The sequence below is a fragment of the Lolium perenne genome, chromosome 4 (assembly GCF_019359855.2).
Source record: "Lolium perenne isolate Kyuss_39 chromosome 4, Kyuss_2.0, whole genome shotgun sequence".
Lineage (NCBI taxonomy): Eukaryota > Viridiplantae > Streptophyta > Magnoliopsida > Poales > Poaceae > Lolium > Lolium perenne.
The window spans coordinates 271697917-271710481 of NC_067247.2; positions in this window are offsets into that span (position 1 = coordinate 271697917).

Sequence of the window (12565 nt, forward strand, 5' to 3'; positions counted from 1 at the left end):
CAGTCCACTTCAGTCCCACCTGAGTTGCTTGCTATATTGGGAAAAGAATACGCTGTTGTCGTTACCCCCAGACGTGAATCTTTAGATTCATTATACAGTCATCTTCAGGTGCAAATTGTTGACCCTATTATTGGAGCAACTTCACCCTTGCATCTGCCCACAATCGATCCCGCATCAGACAAGGACAATCAGGCTTCCTCCTCACCTCAACTCCCAGAACAGATGGAACCTGTAGGCCAGACTTCAACTCCGCCACCTTTTGCTGATCTTACGCCTAATAAAGCTGCTTCACCGGATTGTGCGGTCGATAAGGTAACTTCGGTTTCTTACACTGCCTTTCTCTTTTCCATTCACTGTGTAGTTCTGCAAAGTAGAATGTTCTGAGCTCATTCACCTGTAAAATTTACTCTTGTGCTCACAGGTTGTTTCTACCTCATCGGCAAGAGAGAAACGTAAGAATGGAGGCGCCGCCACTGCCCCAAAGCCAAAAAAGGCACTACATTTCCTAGGAACTAACCAAAAGTGAAGTCTGCTTATCTATGCCAAAAAAACCAGCTATCAATAGCCCTATCATGCCTGCTGTTAGCTAGGTTGTTCTTAGATCATCTCTCCATCTACGTATTAAGCAGTCTACTGAGTGCACTTTGTTTCACCTGTTAAAAGTCTCTTCTCTGAGACTGTAAGCGCTGCTAGATACCTCTATCTCTATGACTATCGTATTCCTCCAAAAGTGAACTCCCGTGTGCGATTCATTTTGATCGTTGGAGGTTCCTCCTCTGGGACTTTAAGTGGTTCTAAGGTCCTCTGTAACTGCACCTCTTATGTATTTCAGACAGCTATTTAGTATGTAAAATATAACATCTGCTATGGACTCTACTTTCGTTGGTAGTCCTTTGTTGTCTTCAACTATGGTTATCTCTACACGCCTATAATATCCACATTAGTTGTACAAACCCGCTCACTAATCGGGCAGACATCATACACCGAGGCATAGCTGCAGCTAACCTACAACAGTATAGTTCCACACAACTTAATTAGTACTACAGCAGTCTGAATCAACCATATTATGCTAATTTATTGAGTCAAGTGCAGTACCTCACGTAGCAAAAAAGGCCACACACATCTATCTCTGAGACGATAGCACTTACAGGCCGTATTCACTGAAACAGAGCAGCCATACACAGCCTCTAACTTGCCAAAAGCTGGCACCATATAACTCCAAACAAACAATCAACCAGAATAACTGCACTGTTCGGCCAACATCAAAAATCGATGCAGTGCTAATACAAAACTGCTAATTAACCGCTGGTGAAAGACGAGCTTACTTAAATTATTTTTGCAAAATTTATACCACCTCTTAGTAAAGAAGTCTCGCGCCCCCCGTCGGCGACAGACAGAAAAGGGGCTTTATACCAGTACCGTCTCCCGCTGTCTGGAGATCGCACCCAAATTTCTAATTTCCTTATCACTTCGAAATTTTTTAGCATCATTCTGTACACACACAGCCCACTCAAACGTCCGGAGATCTCCGTCATTATCATCACTATCACACTTCCGTTGCCAGTGAACAGAGGGGTAGACTTAGTTCTGTTGCCGCCTCCCATCCTTCTAACGATCGTCCCCGAAGTCATCGTCATCCCGCTATGCGGCAGGGACGATGCCCTACACCATGAATACTTTTTCCATGTCTACTCACAACAACAAGTTAATGTTACGCATTTATACGAAAAGCAACGAATACAAATAGATATCTGCACGTAACAAAATAAACAGATCTTCTTCAGAGTACATAAAAAAACACATTACACCACAAACACTTTATTATTCAACTAACCATTTCCACACAAACACACCAATAAACACACATGGCCGTCTATGCGTTGACAATACATTCCAAACATACATAAAATATTTTTACCAAACAGATGAACGAACGACCTAAGAAAATAAAACATCTTAGTACTTTCCAGCGGTCTCTTCAAACTCAACTATATCATAGTTAACAGCCGCAAATGAAGAGTTAGAGATCTCTTCATATGACTGTTCAATGGTTTCAGGTTCGCAATCTTGAAGAGCTGTTGACCAAGCAAAACCGATTTCATCATGCATTCGATCAACCCGCTCCAGTGTGCGGCGCCACCCCTTTGTTAATTCATCCACTTTCATTCTCAGCTGCTGATTTTCTTCCTTCTCGCGCCTCCATCCACTGCAAGAGTTATAACTATCTCGATTGAAGCGTCTCATGTTCCACCAGTTAAGATCTTTTGTCTCAAAATTAAACGTTCTTTCAAGCGAACGAATCATGGATTCAGCGGCCTTTTCTTCTGCAGCCTGGAAAGTGTTATACTCTAATCCACTTGAGGTAAACACATGATGGATTTCCACTGGAATGTTCATGTCAGGCACAGAACCATACACATTGCTAAAAAATCCCATATATCTATAGAATGTCTCAAATCTGAGATCAATAATTGGGAGTTTTTTTGCCACCTCATCCAGTATGACTCTGTGCGAAACTTCAAGCGTTTGCACACTGCATGCAAATAAAAAACAGAATAAAAACTCAAGAACAAGGCAACAGCAACGAAAGAAGATAAAAAAAACCTACCAGCTGGAGGATACACAGGACAAGGCATGACGTCTAGGCGAGCTGCGTCTTCCTCTATGTCTGAAGCATGAAACTTGAGCAGGTCATAAATGTCCATTGATTCCTCCATGCAAGCTAGCAAGCTCATACTACTACGAAGCAAGCAAACACTCGACTGATGGTACTGCACACAAAAACAAACTGGCAAATGTTGTGCTCCTCGCAGCATGTATACATGCTTAAAATAAATAAGTTACCACGGTCAACAGCTGTATCCACGCGTCGCCGTAACTCCATGCAGCGCTACAAATGTCAAGGGCACCAACGTGTCACCATGCATGCAAAAAAAAATATTACCAGTGTTGGACCTTCTGAATAAGAGCTGTCACGTCTTTGCATGCGTGTCTCACATGCATGAACTTCTCATTACCTATATATAAGTGCTAACACTTCGCTTAGGAACATACTTAGCCACGGCCAGATTAGCATGAACTTCTCATTACCTTTATCTAGCTCCGCCACCTCATGGAAGGATTTTTTTAAGGCATACTTATTGGTTTTGCTTTTCTAATACCAAAATTTCTTATTCAATTAATTAAATTTTCTGTGCCTACTGTAATGTGTTCACCACAAACAACACTTACCTACAATCAGAAGCATTTTAAGAAGAACATAAATTACTACGGATGAAATGATCGTCTGGAAAAAAAATAGCAACAAACTATTTCATAGACAGATATATGAACCCCTTCTAATCTGATAAAAAAGATATCAAAAAATATAATTTCTACTCTTTGCACCCACGATTCCTCCCTGTGTGATTAAATGAGAATAGAAAAATAAGTAGAAATATCAAAAATAATGTTACCCTGTAAACAAAAAGTATGAGAGCAAGCGCAACATAATTCCCAACTTTTTTTTGAACGGATAGCCAATCATTTTTTTTAGCCAAAATATTATCAACTCATCTACAACGATTGATTAGCATAAGAGGCATAGAAATCTTCCGGCTGCTATCATCGTATGGTTTAGTCATCTTCGAAATTCCGAAACCTTCATTTCTTGTATACAATTCAGATTTAGACTACTTATATATATTTTGTGGAATAGAATTTACTATATTATCCTTCGTTGCCAATATAGTCTCCCTTTCTTTTTTTTCCTTACAGATCTTTTACAGATGTGTACAAACTGTTCTCTGCGCTAACTTTTAGTTTTGAACTTTGCTTTTTCACCATGCAATATATGGTGCAACATATAGAAAGAGCACACATCGATTTTATTTCATTTACTGCATACTGCCTCACTCACTAATCGCCCTAGCAACGCATGCACAGCCATAGCCATATTTCACCTACATCGGTATCGTTGCGCAGAGCTGAATCAATACCCCCCATCCCCACTATAAAATAATTGTACACCCTGTCAGCAGACTGAATCAACCATATAATACCAACTTATTGAGTCAGGTACACACTACCTCACGTACCAAAAAAACCATACACCTATCTCTGAGACGATGGACCTAAAAGCCCTATTCAATGAAACAATGCAACCATGCACGGCCCAGTCTACAACCTGCCAAAGGCTGACAACACATAGCTCCAAACAAGCAATCAACTAAGACTAGCTTACCACCACACCACTCAGCCAAGATGAAAACTCGATTCACTCAGACACAAGTAGGCAAGTAACCCCAAATAGTAATAATAGAGAGCTGCTAATTAACCAGTGGTGAAAAGCGCAACTACTTAAGTTTCTTGATCGAAATTTACACCATCTCTTAGCATACAAAATGTTATTTTTTATTTCCTTATCAATCGGAACATTTTGACACCATTCTATATATATAAAGTTCACTTACCTAAATTTCTTGATCGAAATTTGTACCATCTCTTAACATAGAAAAAGTTCTTTCTAATTTCTTTATCGATCGGAAAATTACCAACCAAGCACACACTCAAATGATCATGATGCACACAAAAACAAACCACCTAACGCTCTGCTCCTCGGAATCTGCATGCTTAAAATAGATAGATCACCACACTCGACTGTTGCATCCACGCGTCTCCGCAACTACATGCAAAGCCACAGATGGCAAAGCCACCAACACGTCACCATGCATGTATAACCACCCGCTGTACCTTTCCAATAAGAGCTGCCACGTTTTTGCGTGCGTGTCTCACATGCATAAACTCCTCATTACCTATATATAAATGCTAACGATCCGCTTGACAACATACTCAGCCACGACCGGATCAACGCTATCACACCCACATTACATTCACAATGAATACTGATCAGTTGGTATAATACTAACCATTGCACCTTCTTCTTCAATTTATAGACAGCTATATTCAAAACACTCAGCATGTTTACTGATGAAAATTTATTTTTCTTCCCAACAGCTCATCACCTTGAACCGCAGGAGGATTATACAAGACATGTCCGAGGGAGCCAACATAACCATCCACTCCCAAGGATCAGCTACACCAACCCCAGGGAGGCATACCGCATGGATCAATCTTGACATACCGATCCCGGGATAGCATTCTCAAGTAGCACCAACAATGATCACCGCCGAATCATTCACAAGTGAAGAAGACGCGCTTGAAAGAGCGGCGGACAGAGCCATCAGGGTACTTACAAAAGGCGGAAATATTGTTGTCTATGATTCCATGCACACCAACAGAACAAGGCTTCGTTGTTCAGGTTTAACTGCATGCCAAAGCAACCAACAGCTCGCTAAAACGGCCTGTGAAAATACACAGCTCCGCCGTGCCAAAGATGAACTTCTTACATACTTAGCTTATGCTTGCACCAACTTTGACGATGTCTTACCTATAGAAGTTGTCCAACCACCAACCAACCCAGCAGATCTTTCCACCGGAGTGCTCAAATACACTGGTTCCACACCACCAACAACACGTCTAGAACAGTTAGCTTCCTTTATTCTCCACAACATCGTTGGCCCAGAGTATACAAAGATAAAACCAAGACCTGGAATGGACGAACTGGACTAAAACATGCACCCAAATAGCTGCAGCACGGTATGTATATACAATATATATTTTCTATGCTAATAACAGCCTATATACTATGCTGTGCTTACATATTCTGTTACCTGCTGCAGGCATATTTTACGAATTCAATAAATCTAAGCATCGCGTCCAACTGGTAAACCAAAAGATACAGTTGAAGCAGCCACTGGACAATCTACCCCTATGATTTACTTTGCTTCGTGTATCGTTTTTTTTATGTACTGCACTCACGCCTGTGCCACTTGTTGTATTAATAAATAAACTTGCCGTGTCTCCCATCATGCATTACATACTATCGCCGTTCAGTTAGGGTCATCCGAAAATCCTGAAATAATAACATATAATTAATTCTCTTAATACAAATTTAGTTGTATCTTTAATTTCAATTTTACTTGACGGTCGACATATCGACACCACACAACAGAACTGACCGCACCTCTTACCAATTTTCCTCTTCAAAGATTGGTGCTGCATACCTCAAAACTATTATTTCCAAAAAAGGACAACAGCACTATGATAATTAGATAATAAGTATTTCACAAAGATACCCAGCCTACAGCTCAGTATTTTATCAAAATAAGAAATTCAGATTTATACCAGATTTTTCCGCACCCTTCAGTTTATTAGTTCGACCAAAAGAAAAAATAACAGGCAAAATTGGAAATAGAAATGATATACCAACATTTCAGTTTGGAAAAGGATACTCCCACCCCAGATGAACAACTCGCCTCAGATAAATCACTAAGTATATGGACTACTCTTTGTTTCTCGCTACAAAACTACAATGTGTCTTTTTAAATTAAGATCTTTTTTTCCTTTGCCGTACACTGCAAATCCATCTTACTTTTTCTCTAGACCCCTTCTATTTGGGCATAAATTAGGTCCCACCCTATCATCTATAACGTGAAAAAACGCTCACAACGCTCAAAATCGATTTGGACCATAAGCTAGGCCATTATATCATAATATTTTAACGCAACAACGCTTGCTAATCAGTATGGCAACGCATCTGCAAGTAAATCAACTCACAGAGGGGAGATGCAAAATAGAGAGAAACTACTTACTTCTTTTCCTTATGACTTGCTCATACCAATAAGACCGACTTTAAAAATTATTCTTTTACAACCGACTCCATTTCGAGAGTGACTACACATACGACGATGCCTTTCTAGACAGTAGTTATCTACTCAACTACTGCACCCATGGCAAGCAACAAACCGATTCAGGTAAGCAAGCAAAAAAACAACCAAGTATAGCAACACACATAGCCAAACCTCTTGCATCCAGTCAGCTCGCCCATAAAGAGTACTTTAAAGAACCACTCACATCCAAAGTTTGCGATTTCTGCTAGAACATGCACACAACCCGCATCTTTACTACTCCACATACATGTTACCTCTCCAACAGCCATATGAAAAAAAAATCAGTTTCTCACCAGTCCACCACCTTCACATATCGACCTATATAAACACATCCACAGCCAGTTTCAGTCTATCCAATCTCTATGCATCCACTGATCATTTTTACCAATCTTGCTTCCTATAGTCTCATCCAAAAAAAATTCAATAGCCAAGACCTCCGACCATTTTTTTCCTCTACACAGTTCTGTAGCTACAACTCAAAACATATCCGATGGAATCAGGACGTCTTGACGCAGCTACTGTTTTCCTTGGTGATGTCCAACATTCAACTAGGTTATGTGCACCTCTACACTGCTGCTTTGTTCTCGAACCACTTCCCCCGTTTGATCGTCGATCCATTTCTATGGTTGTTGATGCTGTCAGAGATAGGTTTAGTCCTACGTCACATGTCACCATCCACCCATCCACAGAGGAGAAAATCATTGTCTCTTTTGAAAATCACCAATCAGCTATGCCAGCCATCAGAATCGCCAACGAACAAAGAAATGTGTATGTTGATGGAATTCCATATGATTTCCAGCTTGACCATACTATTTACCACCTCTACACAACACTTTCTGACAGACGTGCCATCCTGACAATAAAAATGCTACCTCTGCACCTACGATCACACCCCGTCGTAGAACAAATCCTATGCCAGTTTTGTGTCTTAGATTATGTACCATCTCAAACAGATTCGATGGAAGACGAATCTTTCTTCACATGCTATGTTCGCTCCCAGTGAGACATACCCTTTCCAACAGAAATAATTATCTGGGTTGAAGAGCCAACTGCCAATGTTTCTCCTTCCACAAATCATGAGCCTGCAATTTTCCTAAATTCCTACACCGTGACCTTAATCACCGAGGAGTACAGTTCTCAGCACGGTGATATAACCTATGACGTGCCAGCTTCAAACCACTACAACCAGGTCTCAGAAAGTTACATTCCTTACTCTCTCCTAGATAAACCTCTCATGCAATCTTTATCAGGTTCCGTCATGTTGTTCCCCCGGCAAGGATCCTCACTCACAAAAATTGAGAACATACATGCCCTATTCTTAGACAATCCTTTCAGCCGTATCGACGTGCAAAAAATGTACAACGAAGCGTTCCTCCTTTCCGTTTATCGAGAATTAGATTCTTCTTCCCTATTTAACATACTTGACACTTTTCTTAGACGCAAGGTCCAGTCTGGTGCCATTACCCTACAACCTTGGACACCTTCATATGGCTCGACAGGGAGCGCTATATCAACCACGTCTAACATCCGTGTAACAGGGCTACCTTGCAACCTCTTTACTCCGCCCGTCATACAACATCTGCTCAGTCCTTTTTGCATGGTAAAAAAACATGCCCACTGTATTGCTGAAGCAGAGAACAGCGTCGGCAATACTGTGTCCTCCTACAAGTGCTCCGTGTGGTGCCGAGACCCACGCAAAATTCCTCAGCGTATCCAAGCGAAGCTTCTACCGTTAACTTTCTGCAACCCATCATCGATGACTGTAACAGACCACATATTTCTTAGGAAGATAGAGATTAGTGTCGGTATGCAAATCAACTAGCCTTTTTAATGTTTCCCTCTACATTTTACCTATGTACTTTCATTAGTTCCCATGTTATGAATAAATCACCAAATTTGGATGCCTTCATTCCAATCTTTTTTTTTCTGCCTGTGTATTGACATTCTGTTCAGCTTCTCAACTACATTACCCATCTCCATGCTTTCACACTGACGTGTAGAACAACAAAGAGACTTATAAAAACAACAACTGTTCTCCCAATGCAATACCCACCGTGTGCTTACCGTCTGCTAAATTCATATATCCCAGCTCACCTGCTATTGTTACGGCTCTATACATACGATTCTATATATAATACTCTCTAGCAGCAAAGGAAAATTAAGCTTCACCTGGCTAGCCTTACTTATTTATCATATATCCCAACTCACCAGCAATTCCATCAAATTTTGTGTACGAATCTATATATAATACTCTCTAACAATAATCGAAAATTAAACTGCACTTCCTAAGTTAGAATCCAGCTAATTTCACTATCAACTTCTTCTAGGTTTTTTCTAACTTCAGTCTCATATCTACTTAACACTCGACGTACCAACATCCAGCTCTCAGTACACTTTAATCTTAGTGAGAGAAAAAACGAAGATACCTAACGAAAGAAGCTACAGCTGCACGCATGCAACAAACCAATAGTTCATGTAAACACTGTGTGACACAAATGACGCAATTACCTGCGTCAATTAGGACGCATAAACTACTCCGGCTGTACTGACGTCGACACATAGACTAGATCATCACAGAAAGCCAGCTCATGCAGAGGGTCTGACCCCTGCTCGCCTCCCCCTCTGTCCACCCCTGCCCTCATCAGAATACAATAACTATCCAACAAAGCTAGCACCAGACTAAGCAAGAGCTGTATCAATCCACGTAACAACGAAGGGCACACAGCTCAATACAGAACCACTCCCAGCCCTCAACTAAAATCACACAACGACAATACTGCCACATCAGAGGACACGCGTACCACATACTACAGAAACAGCCAACGCAAATGCATGTATAAAAACCCATGCAGCCCAAACCAAGAAAACAAACCTCATCACAAACCACATACACAAGGACCTGCAAGAAAAACAACAACACCAACGGCCGATCATCCAAAGGTTTGCTCTTGCACAGACCGCTTCTCGCCAGCGAATTTTTAGCACTCTCTTACCATATTTTTCCTTCGTACATAAATATTGCAGGTACCATGACGTCACGGCCACGCGTAAAAGATATATTCTTCAGCAATATCTAACAAAACTCTAGACAATGTGCACCACTACACTGTGCATACATAATTAGACCCCTCTCTCCACTCTAAATAGTAGCCGCAGATGACGTTGTAGCCCAGCTAACAAATAGACTCAATATCCGCAAAGCCATGCAAGTACACACAAGCACAAACGAAGGAATCATGGTTTCCTTCGCGCACCATAGAGAAGCACTCCGAGCCCTAGAACTATCCAGGGAGAACACAGTACTAAATATCCATGGCTGCCCATACCAATTTATTCAAAGTGACTCCTTAGTTCACTTTAGAAAATGCAGTGTCGACCAACGAGTCTACATCACTCTAAAAGAGATGCCCTTGCACATGTGGACACCAACAGTTGCTGAAGAACTATTAGCTCCATATTCTGCGTTAGAATACATAGATTTGGAAACAAGAACACAGGAAGACCCATCTGGATTCAAGTGCTTGGTACGCGCACAAAGGCTACTCCACATACCAGATATCATCATAATCAAAACACCAGCTTCTCTGCTCCTAGACACATATAGAGTTCACATCGATAAAACAGAAGACCTGCACGGCATAACAAGAACATATGAATACGACAGTGCACCAACCACAAACACATCCCACATCGTCTACCCTCACCAGTGCTACATATCTCCCAAACTTCACGACATAGCTGCCATCGAAAAATATTCAGCAACAGTCGTTATACACGCTGAACCAGACAACCACTTTGCAACTATGAGCAACCTATGCGACTACCTTCGCGGATACATACATCCCCGAATCAGAATCAAACTGCTAAAAGAAGGCACATACATCATATACTTCGACCAACACCAAGAAACAACTTCCCTTCACAGTCTTCTAGAAAATCACCTGCGCTATTGGATAAACCGAGGCGGACTATACCTAACACAATGGACACCATCTAACGGCTCCATCCCAGAAACAATCTCTGAAAAAGTTCATCTAAAGATAAGAGGAATACCATGCAACTTGAACGTGCCACCAGTGATCGAGTACACCATGAGCCCATTTGCATACGTCGATGCGCATTTCACTGAGACAGGCGACAGCTACACAAGTCTCGGAAAAAAACTATCACCCTCTATGAGTGTTCAGCATGGTGTTCCCAGAGCAACAGAATACCAGCTACCATCAGAATCAAAGTGATTCCAGAGCATATCACTGATTTAACACATGTCTCACATGATGAAACCTTCCGCTGTCCAGAAGTACAGATATCAGTGCTACCAAAGACCATCGCTGAAGAATAAGAGCGTGTTTCTCGCAAAATAAGTTGTATTTTTCTTTTTTACTTAGTCCTCTCTCCCAAATAATGTTGCAATTTTATTGCGTGTCTCACTGTAATAACCCCCAATGTATCTTCCTCTACAAGCTCCGTTTGTACGCACGTTGCATATCAAAATAAAACCAGATATGCACATTTCCCATCACCTTATCTCTTCCTACAATTCATACAGTAAAAGAAACACACCTCCATTTTATTCAATCCGCCATACAACCATCACAGACAACAAACCACACAATAACACGAGCCTGAGACACCTCCACCCATCACATTAACAACTAAAGCAACCAACCAAAACGCCATCAACGGACAAAACGAATAACTGGAACAAACAATGATGCACGAGCATCATACAACATGCTCGGATCCACCTTCGCACAACAGAGAATAGTATTGCCCACCCAAACTGCCCTGCCATGCAAATCAAACGCATCGCGACGATTCCAAAGCCGTCCGAAAACACATCCACGAGCAGCCATGATTACCTAACACAAGAACAGATAAAGAATGGCAACCAATAAATAGAGGCAGCCACCTCCTAGAACCACGCTAAAAAACAGACCCATCCCACCTACCACTAACTCACAACACTGATCGATTCTCTTACAAAAAACAACAACATTGCGCAATGTATTCCTATTAAAATTGTACCAGCTACAATACACAACAGCACCAGGCTTATTTATCCCTTGTTTTCCTACACCTCTGCATGCACACAGACACGTGAGCTAGGTTTGAACACATGCCACTATTATGCTATTTTATGTAACTCCATCGGCTCCAGCTAAACACTTTGCTTTATTATTAGTACATACAACAAATATGATACGACTGTCATTCTAAGTTAAACACTTTACCATTCTTTTGAAAATAAAAACAGGCACCTATTTCGTTCACAAGCTGTATTGGCCTATTTGCAATTCAGTGGTTTAACACCGCTAACCTACTCACTATCGCAGCCCGAGGTTCCCAGCAAACAAACATGGACTTCCGTTTCATCTCATTTCTACTTCATAAAGATGAAAAACATCAATAAGAAATACCACTTGCCTCACTATTACCAAACTCCAGCGCGGCGTGCCGCCGCGCCTCAGTTTGCTAGTATATATATATATACCATAGGTCAACAAAAATGTTTTGATATGACTAGCTTTCTTTAGGGGATTAATTTATTGTTCTTATCAAAATTTATTTATTTTCAATGCTAGTGTAAGATGGTGTGAAATCACCTATTGATCTGTGGAAATAACATTATAATTAGGTCAACCATTTTATATTTTATCGAAACACATCGATAGTTTTGAAGACCAAAAATAAACGCCCATGTGTCACTCTCGGCACGGTGACATATGTGGCTCCTAAAACCCACGCTGCCGGAGTCCCCTCAATTCATCGCCCCCTCGCTACTGCTGGAGGAG